At 36.7% G+C, this 11,570-nt stretch overlaps 1 long non-coding RNA gene across 2 annotated transcripts; it reads left to right on the top strand.

The window, feature by feature from the left end:
* Nucleotides 1-82: 82 nt before the first annotated feature.
* On the top strand, nucleotides 83-6,730 carry LOC118719256. 2 transcript variants are annotated; one of them, XR_004988075.2, is made up of 3 exons: nucleotides 83-331; nucleotides 4,173-4,581; nucleotides 6,611-6,730. It is a non-coding gene; the product is annotated as an uncharacterized LOC118719256 (long non-coding RNA). The 2 variants fall into 2 exon arrangements; XR_004988076.2 differs by lacking the exon at nucleotides 83-331 and adding an exon at nucleotides 410-555.
* The last annotated feature ends 4,840 nt before the right edge of the window (nucleotides 6,731-11,570 follow it).

The following is an 11,570-nucleotide window of genomic DNA, read 5'->3' as shown; positions in this document are numbered from 1 at the left end:
TGATGACAGCGCGGTGCGGGCCACATTGCAAGGCCTGGCGGGATGGATTTGGCCCGCGGGCCTTGTGTTTGACACATGTGCCCTAGGTGTTTGTACACAAACAATTCACAGCAAGGCGGAGGAGAACCTGGAAGGAGGCTCAGTTCTCCAGGAAATTTAATTCCTTAGCGTTTGGTTTGGTCTCTTGACCCAGACCAGCAATGCTGACTAATATGTGAGGCCGCACCCCAGGAGTATTATTGTGTGTGTTGATCCTGAAGGCTAGAGAGTAAGATCCGGATCATTTGGGTGCATTGAGTCATGGCCCAACAGATTTACTCCGTTTTTAAATGTGAGTTCATCTGCTTATGTGAAGCAAACAAGCTCTGCCACTGTTAGAAGTTCAAACTCGATGCAAAATGACTCACATCAGCAGCTAGGTTTTTTTTTGTTTGTTGGTTATTGCTCAGAAATCTTTGACACTCCCCCACCCCAACCCCACCCCCAATCGTAACTCTGAACAATATCTTATTTTCTCCACTTGAACCCCAGTTTATGGGCCAGTTGGAAAAAAATGTAAGTGTTGAAGTTTAGGTCAGTCTTTGTAAGTGTAGCTTTTCCTTCAAAGGCACTAGTAAACTGCTCTTGGCAAGTCATCTCCATGCTTACTCTGTCCTTAAGTGCCTCTCTGATCCAGAGGGGTGTGCCTCTAAACGTTAACCTATGAAGAAACTATCAAGTCTTCCAAAGGCATCACTCCTTCCCAGTGAAGCAATCTTTACAGACCCTAACTATTTACAGAACCTATATCATGCATTTGATATTTGGCCCTAGCTTGATTTTATTTTTCCTTTAATCACTCATCTGTTAATTTTATGCTGTTTATATACTCACTAGAGTCCCAGTGCAGGAAATTCGTGTGTGTGTGTGTGTGGGGGGGGGGGGGCGGTAGTAGGGGGGGAGAGGCAGGGGTCTCCTCAGTCCAGCCTGCCTCCTCTTACAGTCCAGAAGCCCTCAAGGGATGTCTTACTGATGGCTTAGGCGACAGGCTGATCAGGGGAAGGCGCCACCCCCATTACCCTGCTGCTGCTGCCACTGCCAGCCACTGCAGCCACCAAGGCATTTTCATCAACACAGACTCCATTCCCTTCCCCATAGAAAAAAAATGATAACTTTCTATAGGCATTTTCATGATGTCTCTTTCATAGGATATGACATTTCTTTCATTATTTTTATTTTACTCTCACCTGAGGATATTTTCCATTAATTTTTAGAGAGGATGGAAGAGTGAAGGAAAGATAGAAACATCAATGTGAGAGGGACACTTCGATTGGTTGCCTCCTGGGCCCTGGCCAGGGAGGAGCCTGCAACCTAGGTACATGCCCTTGATCAGAATTGAACTTGGACCCTGTGGTCTGCAGGCTGAGGCTCTATCCACTAAACCAAACCGGCCAAGGCAGGATATGACATTTCTTAGCCCCTCCAGCAGGGAACCTTTGTTTTTTCCTACAAGAGTGAGGTGGAAAAACCTTATATCACCTTCTTGGATTCTTATTACCCAAGTTACCAAGAACACTGTGAGTGGCATACACACACACACACACACACACACACACACAGAGACCAACTTCAGTTATTTTGATGCCAAGCCAAGATGACAAATGATAAGATAAAATTAAGCAATGCCTTTATACTTTTGGTTAGAAAAAAACAAAAACAGATATAGTATAAAGAGGACATAAACTTTGGATCCAGACTCCAAGCTCAGCCACACACATTAACTGAGTGATCTTAGCCTTAGGTTCTTTATCTGAAAATTAGGAATATTGGAACTACACCATATAATTATTGTAAGAATCAGAGATTGTAATCAGAAAAAAAACATGAGTGATCTTTCTCCATTGTTAATGGGAGTTGGGTACTTGGGTTACCATTGGGATAAGCATTTCTGGAGGCCCCCATGGGAGGCTGAGATATGGTAGAAAGCTTTATTTTTGTGGAATTAGATTTCTCCATTTCCAAAATCCCATTTCTCTTAGTTCAGTCATGGAAGTATAGTTGGGGTTTTAGTAAAGCTAGAAGCAGAGCCAGTGTCCAGTTTCCTTTCCATGTTGGAGCTGGGTCCGGTTCAGCATCAGGCTAGTTGCAGTCTATTAGTCCATTGTGTGTGGGGGCTGCATGGCCGTGGACCATGTAGGCAAATGCAAGGTAGCCCTACAAACCCAGAGTCACACAAGTCCCAAGAGTCCCCAAAGCAGTAAGAGTGCCAAGAGCCCAAGAGAGCAAATTTCTTTGTTTAGGAAATTAAATATCCCAAATTCTGCACTCTTGTAGTGGCCATGCCCATTTTGTTCTCAAGGTGTGACTGAGAGTAAGCACCTTCCCTATGTCCCACTTACTGGGCAGGCGCCTATCTCCCCTTTGTTGGTCCCGTGGGGAGTGTAGTAGCTTCCTAGCGAAGATCTGCCCAATGACATACCTATGTCATTGGGCAGATCTTCCCTTGGCTCCTTTCCTGTTAATAATAACTGGTTAATTACAATAGTATTAAGATGATGTATTTAAAACCCATAAAATAGGCTTCTGTGAGTTGTATTCTTATCATTAATAATGTTCAACATTATTATTCCAATATTAACATTCTTAGCGTTCTAGCAACTATACGATATAAACTTGCTTCCACATCAAAGTGAATGACATTCACGGACAAGACATGCATCAAAGATCATTTCAAAACTTTTTTAATAATAAAAAATCACCTCACTTAAAGATGGGTCTCATGCTTAAAGCAGTGAGCACTTTTGAGAAGTTTTAAGAAACTGACAGACCCTGCTTATCTTTTCATGACAGGAACATGTCTTAATTCTTTGGCCAGCCTATAAGTTAGCTACCCTTTGAAATAGTTGCCCACATTGTCCAATTAGTTGGTACATAGAATTTACATGGTATAAAATATAGCTGCTCTTTTGCAAAAACTATGGATGGATTGCTCTCCCTCATAAGAAGTTGTGGGTATGGTAGTAGTGTATTTGGCAAATCTACAACAGCACAAATGATATGATAGAAAATTAATGACTCAGGTTCCTTAAAGAGATGGGAGGAAATGGAACCAAGAGCACTGCTAGAATTTGATTTGAACCAGAAGGAGAGAAGACCTGAGGGGAGATTGGAAAGGATGTATATGGGTAAATCTGTTAGTCCAGTAGGAGAGAATTCCTGGATTTCAAGCCTGGTAGCCTCAGTTTTTTGTTTGTTTGTTTTTTTCAGTGATGCAGTAGGCAAAAACTTGTCTGAAGAAATGGAATGAGAGTTAAATCTTATGGAATTTGGAAATGGCATAGATTTGCAATTGAGAGAAATGGGAAATGATTTGAGAGAAACAAGAAATATGTTAAAAGTTGGATGGTCAGCTCTGAGGATCTGAGAATATAACACTTGAATCTGTTATACCTTTCAGAATGAAAAGGAAAAAGTTGAAGTCTGTTTTCCTACATTATTTCAACTTGTCTTAAGTAGAATTTTTTTTTATTCAATCAACTACATTAAAGAATAGGGTAATTATTTTTGCCAGATTATTCATAGGACTTCTAAAATAGGTATTTTGTCTTAAGATTGCGTGATGTCATATATGGTATTTTAAGTTACAGCTTTCTACTGTACTTTTAAAATATTTATTTTAAAAGATGGTTTTTCTGGTGAAGAAACAATAAAGGAAAAAGCTAAATTATGAGGGGAAAAGGAAAGGCTGTCTATGTAAAGTAAGAACTCAGTTTCTGAAGTTAGACTTTCTGGTATCTGAATTCCAGCTTCATCCTTAATATCTGTGAGATCTTGAGTAAGTTAAACTCTGTTGCCTCCATTTGTTTTCCTTTGTACAGTGGGGATAAACCTATGTCATGGATTGTTGAGAGGATTAAATTGGACAATTTACATAAAGACTTTATGTATAGTTCCTGGCCCCGAGTTACTTTTAAGGAGCATTAGAGTGTTTCTTATTATCACTTTTCCTTTAATCAAGTAAACTGAAAAAAAAAAAAAAAGGCCAGTTTTTCATAGATATGGGTTATCTCACAACTACATTAAGCAACTAAGTTTCTCTGTAGGCCAAGAAGGTCTTAATTCCAGCATCTTACTTCCCTAACATTTTATCTTTTCTTTGCCAGTTATTGATATAGTACTTTTTATTATTGCAGTAGAAGAAGGCAACAGAAGAGTGGCCCATGTGCATGGACAGGGCTGGAGTGATTCTTGCTTCAACAGCAGTCCCTTCAACCTTGCTTGAATGGAGGCTGAGTAGATCACAAGCTTCGCAGACTACAAGATACCTTTGCTCAAAAGGAACCACAATTGTTCCCCAGATATCAAAGCTAAGCAGAGTTGTAAATTGTTTCAACTTATGAATAAAACTCCCCTGAACCACACCAAAGCTATAAACTTGACATATAGTTTTACCCTGCTAAGGGAGTTATTTTGTAGTGACAAACTTTTCTTCTGGTGGCCTGACACATCCTAGGAGGACTTTGAGGTTGGGAATTTTTCCTTCCCATCAAATGCTGGTTCTAAATCCACAAAACTGTTTGAGAAACCAGATACAAAATTATGGTAAGTTTAAATTATTTTAATGATTTGCTATTCCCATTTAATAGGGTAAACTGAAGCTATTTACTTTCTAATCTTGTCATATTATTACTTTCCTACACAAGCCAGCATTGTTGCTCAGAAACATAATTTCCTCCAGAAATCCCCTTCATCCAAAATATATTGTTATCCCATCACAAAGATAAATAATGGATTCCAAATCCTGGTAAAAAAAAAAAAAAAAAAAAAAAAAAAATCCCTCTTATCCCTTGTATTTTTTTTAAGAACAAGCATAGGAAAAAAAAAAAAAAGTAATTGTGTTTTAACATCTTACATTTTTCTGAAATGTGAGAAAAAATTCCCAAAATTGAAAAATCTCTTTGGGCTATTGGGTTCTTAAGACAACCGGTTAGTTAGCTGAGTTTAAAGTCATCAATGTTTCCTTGTCATTCCAAACAATGAAGAGCTTTCAGAACAGTTCTTTATTAGTTCATCAGGAAAGCTGTTTTTTTCCTTAGTCCATTAATGTCAATTTCATGTTGTCTCAGGCATGAACCAATCTTCTTTCAGTTTTTGTTCACTATTTTATTATAAAATTTATTATTTATTAAATCCATATCATTGCTTTGCCTATATTACATACAGTAAATATTAAAACCAAACAATACGTAAGCTAAGAAAAGCAATGTAGGCACCTGTGGATTCACACATTTGGCTGCAGGCACTTTTGTAAACAGGACAGTTCACATTCCAGTTGAAGCAATCATTATGATTACACAACACCTCTCATTACCCCACTTTATCTTTCTTGTATTACATCTTACACTGCCTTATTGATTCTATACTCCAAGAGTTAAAACAGTTTCTGCTAAGTAATTCATTGGTTAATACTTTAGATATAGGGGCCATGATGAAAACTTTTTGATTCCAAAGTATTCATCCAATATCTAACTTTAAGTAGACTGTCAGCAACTATTTGTTGAAAAGATGTATACCTGAATGAATACATGAAAATAGAATAAACAGGCAGTGTGGGCAGCTAAGATGTGGAAATGATACTGCTTTGCATTTATGCAGTGTAATTATCTTTCCAGCTATCCCATGACAGATATTTATATCATGTTGTGAATGTGGAAATTAAGACAAACAGAGGTCAGATGCCTTACTTAAAGTCATCCAACAAGAATTTAGTAGAACCAGTTCTAGAATGTGATTGATAAAAACAGCTATTTTTGTGTTTCTTTTCCTGATACCTACCTTATTCTTGACAAATGAAAAGTGACTTCAAAAACTGTCACATAGCTAGGACTAAAAGCATAAACGTTAACACTATTGCTATACAGTTACTATTGGTTAACTATCCAACATTTATTCTTCCTTTTGCCTTGGATTCTAGGTGTAGGTATTCGAAGAAGATCTCTCTATCTCCAAATCAGGAAAAAAATCATGATTGTTTTAAACCAATCCTATATTTTTCTTACCGGTTTTGGTTTCAAAAGAGCATGTGACTTAATTCTGGCCACCGAACAATGAAAGAGACAAATGATGGGATGCTTAACAGTCAACACTTTACAGAGTCAGTGAATTGGAGATCTTATTGAGCCACAGGAATATTGCAGTTTGCACAATAAAATATGCTGGAAGGAAAGAAGATGATGTCCTTTGAATAAAATGCTTAAAATGAATATTGTGAGGTGGTGCAATAGTTGTTATTGATGGAATGAGATTATGAGATTAAGAAAGGTGAGCCAAAACAAGTTATAGAATACAAATCTTTTAGAAGGTGGTAAAAAAAAAAAAAAAAAAAAAAAAAAAAAAAAAAAAAAAAAAAAAAAAAAAGAGAAGAAATTAAGAGGCCAAGAAGTCCTAGCTCAAACCTTTTGTTCTTGGGTCTAAACTGTTCCCACTGGATTTAAGCCTACTAGCTTCTCACCTTCCAATAGTCTACACTCCTCTCCTCACCCCAATCCTAAAAATCCCTAGTTCACTCAGCAACTGTTCCATGAATCTTACTAAAATAAATTATTTTACACAGACATTTTAATTTTAATAGATACTATTGGTGATTTGATTCGAAAAGATGAAATAGATTAACAGCACGGAGATGCCAAAATTTTTAAATATAATCTTTAAAAATTTCATTCTTAAAATGTGAAAGGAAGATCCACACAAGGAAAAGGCAATTGTCCTGGACACCTGCTGCAGCCATCTTGCAACCACAGAGGAGACAACTTAAAAACAAAGCCAACACAATGAAATGACTCAGAAGAAAGTGGAAAGACCTGAGTCCTTGATGATGCTATTGAGCTGATGAATTAAACCTGGAGTATTCCAACTATGGGCTTCTTTTCAAAGGTAATACCGTAAATGTCTTTATTGCTTAAACCAGTGTTTCATTATTTTCTGTAGAAAGCCTCCCAATTCAGGTAAGTATCCATTAACAACCCCTTAGTCTAAACTTTAGACTAACTACCCCTTAGTCTAAACCACATGTGTCAAACACAAGGCCCGTGGGCCAAATCCGTCCCTCCAGGCCTTGCAATGTGGCCCGCACCGCGCTGTCATCACTGCACTCCGCTGCGTTTCCATCACAATGACAGTTTATGACTGTTCAGTAAACCATTCAGCCCTCGATTTAGGCTGGATTTTAGATTTTGGCCCCTTCTCTGATTGAGTTCGACACCCCTACTAAAGGATGTCTTTTCGAGCTTTTCGATTTCTGCTGAAGTTTTGTTTTTTTTTTGTTTTGTTTTGTTTTGTTTTTTTTTTAACAGAAAATCCCATCTCCTTAGATATGATCATGAGTCTCTAACTCAGAAAAATCATAATTCTGAAACATAGGAAGCACTGGGTAGGTGGGTTGGATGAGGTATCTGGTAATGGAGGGCATCCTGGGTCAGGTAAGATGAAGTGTGAAAGCAAAGCAAGGGATGCAGATGAAAATCAGAGAGAAAGTAACTCTTCTGAGCAGACCTTTAGAAAAGGACATATGAGCTACATCTTTGGGGAGAATTGTGGAACCCACATTATAGTAATTGTGTCAATTACAGCCATGATCTTTTCTCAAGAGGGGAAAATCAGTGTTTATAGAATGACAGGTGGTTCTTGTCCTGCTTATTTTCTTCAGAAACAGACCAAATTCTGATATGTCTCATGATGACATGATAATCTAGAAATGAGATTTCAATTTTTCCTGTAAATACTCAGGAGGCCCATGGTATTGCTCTCTTTCAGTCTGGCACAAGTCTCACAAAATAGAAGATGCCTTAACATATTCTCGTCCACGACCTCTTGCCTTTTCCAAATATCTTTATAAAGACGTAGTAATATTCTGTTGTGAATTATTTGAGAGCTGTCCATAAGGATTTAAACAGTAAATCTAACCAATAGACTGCTCTTGGCCTCAGGACTCAGAAATACTTCTTTATTCGTAGAGTTTAGGCATTTGAGGAAAAATTAATTCTTGAATATATTGTATTCATTGAGTTTGTAGCCATAAAGAGGAAGGAAATAAGATTAGAGCAGAAGTAAATGAAAAAAATAATCAATGGAAAAAAAATGGTTCTTTGAAAAGACCAATGGATTAACAAATCTTTAGCTGGATTAACTAAGGAAAAAAGACAGTATACTCAAATTACTAAAATCAGAAATTAATAAGGGGACATTGATGAAGGTCATAATGTAGATAATATACAATTTACAATTCATTTGCCAAATACAAAGGATTGTACTAAAACCTTTACTGACTTTATTTCAAAAACCTTTACAACCTTTTTAGATAGGTATCATTATCCTCTTTTACAGGTGAGAAAACAGGCTCTTTGAGGTTAACTAATATATTTAAGGTCATGCAGTCATGGTATGAATATGCATGTGCTGAAAGAGAATGGAAAAGTCAGGAGTTATTTTTATATTCCTATAATAGTGTAAGGATAGTTGTTATCTAGAAAATGAAAGTCTGAGCAAAATAAAGCAAGCAGAAAGAAACATTAGGTTGGACAATTTTCTTTATTCAGGATAGCTAGGCTATAGTGCAGACAAGAATTCAGGAAAGCAGTAGACAACCAGAGATTTCTGTGTTGGGTATTTTAAAGTTCACAAACCTTAGAAGCTCTTAAAAGAAGATTCCATTTTTTAAAAACTTCTTTGTAAGAACATTGCTACATTATACATTAGGCACACATTTTATTTATTGAAGTTTTTGTAATTTTTATTACTCATACAACTAGAATATTTCATGTATATTTTACATGTATGTCTTGCAAGTAATAGCAAATCTACCATGCTTTCTTTGAAGCAAGAAGCAGTGGTACTTAGTACACGGCTACTTTTATTTGTTACCTCTGTTTTGCATAGGAATACAATAAAACATTTTTAAGAAACTCAAAATTGTAAAGGAGAATGGATAAAAATAGTTGATGATTTAGGATTTAGATGATGGATAGCTGGTATTTCTTTTAAAAACGTTTTTCTTGATTCTTAATATTTGAACTAATTACTGCAGTGGAGTTTCTGCCCTCAGATCAAATTCCAATGATAAGGTATCTGTTTTTGACATGAGCAATAAGTGGAGTATTTAGGATTAAACAAAATACCAAAAGTCACAGGACAGAGGGGGTGAGGAAAGTGTAAAGTGATAAGAGGCCCGTCAGCCTAGCGTGGTTGTTTTACCGTGATAGAGCAGAGTAGAAACTTGTCAGAAAGGAAAGGTGACAGGCATAAGATAAATATGTGTCCACATTATCCAATGTCAAGAGCTGGACACACTATTTTTGAATTTTTATCCTCAAGATGCAAATAACAGCCTTATGAGAAATTGAATGTTAAATATACATATATTAAAGTGATTTTGCTTAGTGGCACATATATTCATTCATTTATTTGACAGATAGTTACTGAGTGGCTACTTGGTAGTTTTTAGGCTTCAGAAGTAACCCAAAATTATAGTTTCATTTCAGTCATTTTACCTCTTTCTACTGTTCTCATTCTTGACCCTTCAGCTTTCCCCCTCCTCCATCAGGCTTTGGGACTTAACAACTAATAACGTTAAGTCTCCAGTGAAAGGAGTAACAGGGCATTTAGAGTGCTTTCAACTTTACAAAACTATCAGTGGAGTAGAACAAATATAACTTGTTAATGTTTTAAACTCAATATTTGTTCAAATTATTGCATTGCCTTGAGGTCTTGAAGGATACAATATACTGTGAAGGAAAAGCAGAAGGTGCTTATGAGAGAAGTAGATTAGGAGCACCTATTTTATCTTTAAAACATTAGAACAACCCCTTTGGAGAAGTGTCGTTTGCCCTTGCCCAACCAGTCTATAGGCACAAGGGGCCAACGTATAGTTTGACAAAGTCAGATTACTTGCAATGAGGGAGATCACACAGAAAAACTGTGAGGCATTTGACCAAACAACAAAAAGATAAATGTTATTGTAGAATTTTGGGTAAGAATGGAGTTTGGGCGACATTTAAGAGAGCTCCAAATCCTAACCACTAGACCACCAGGGATGCTGGCATTGGGCGACATTTAAATGAAGCAGTGTTTGGATAGATTCAAAGTAAATCAGAGGTCAACATCAGGTCTGGGAAGAATCCAGGGTCGTTTTCTTGGAAACTACATAAAGTTAAAGTAGATGTGGACTGTTGTGTCCAGAAGCCCCTTATCTTAAGCTCTTTCCTTGCTTGAAAATTGAGGCTAATTCCCTATGAGATTCTCAAGAACCTCATTCCCAGACAAGAGTGGGATGTTTTATTCTTAATAATGTAGTTTTAAATAACAAAACTTCTGATAGTCTGTGGTTTTAAAGAAAAGTTTCCTTAGCAATTAAGAAGATAGTAATCACTGAAAGGAGGGATTGTTAGAACTTTTTATAGAATGTTCTTGGAAGAAATAGTTTCCTATAAACTTTGCAGCTGGTTTTATCTATGTTTATTATACCAGCCTGATGAGTGATGGAGCAGATATTTACTTTCTAAGTCTTAGCTAATACTTAGTCTAAAAGAGATAACCAGCCAAGAGAGTGGAAAAGAACTTCCCAGGCAGAAAAACAAATATGAAGGTTGTGAACTTGAAAAGATCTTGATACATTCAAGAACTTAAAAGCTAATAGAACAGTAAGACTTGAAATGAGATGGGAGCAATAGGCAGAAAACTGTTAGTTTTATTAAGGATTTTACATTTTACCAAAGAGCAAAGAGAAATTACTAAAGGGTTCTAATTAGAGGAGTTTCCCAATCTTGAAGTACTACGATGGAGAATGCATTGTCGGGGCCATAGTGGAAAATGGACTCATTGCAAAAGAAAATGGTGGGGGTTTTTTGTTTTTGTTTTTTTCTTTCTTTTCTCAAACAATCCACCAAAGCACCTGTATATTTCATGCAGATATGAGTCTGTTTTTGTATCTGATGAACTTTTATATTGAAAAGATGACCTGGGCTACAGATGACTCTATTCCATGGTTCCTACACTGTATGGCCATAGGATGCAAAGCCTAAATTAGGAAGTCTTAAAAATTTCTCTCATAACTTTAAAATGGTGTGTAAAAGCTAGATAATGTATTATATTTATTAAATCTAGCTTAATTATACATCCACTAAACTGATTTCAATAGCAGGTTTAGATGGATGAAAAGATTAAGCACAGATACCACTTGGACAAAAAAAAAAAAAAGTTTATTTATCTAAACAACACAAAAGAAAGTCAATACAATTAAAATACATGGGCAAAATTTTCCAAAACATACTACATGTGTATGTAGCTTCCTGGCCCAAATACCTCCCCAGAGAATGTACTTGCAGATGATGACTGTTTCATAAGAATCCTATCTACCAGGAACTCACCAAACTTTGCACTTAGCAGTGGCAGTGCCCTTGACTGAACAAAAGGCCCTGCAAATTAGCCTTCAAAAGAAAAGCACATACTTGGATGGTGTGTGGAGGGGCAGTGGCGTGACATGCACAACTCAGTCGTGATTGATTTTCCTCATAAAAAGCCAGGTTAGGTACATTATG

This window comes from Pipistrellus kuhlii, unplaced genomic scaffold (genome assembly GCF_014108245.1).
Source record: "Pipistrellus kuhlii isolate mPipKuh1 unplaced genomic scaffold, mPipKuh1.p scaffold_m20_p_15, whole genome shotgun sequence".
Classification (NCBI taxonomy): Eukaryota; Metazoa; Chordata; class Mammalia; order Chiroptera; family Vespertilionidae; genus Pipistrellus; species Pipistrellus kuhlii.
Note: the sequence above shows the minus strand (reverse complement) of the source record. Positions and strands in the feature narration are given on the sequence as shown.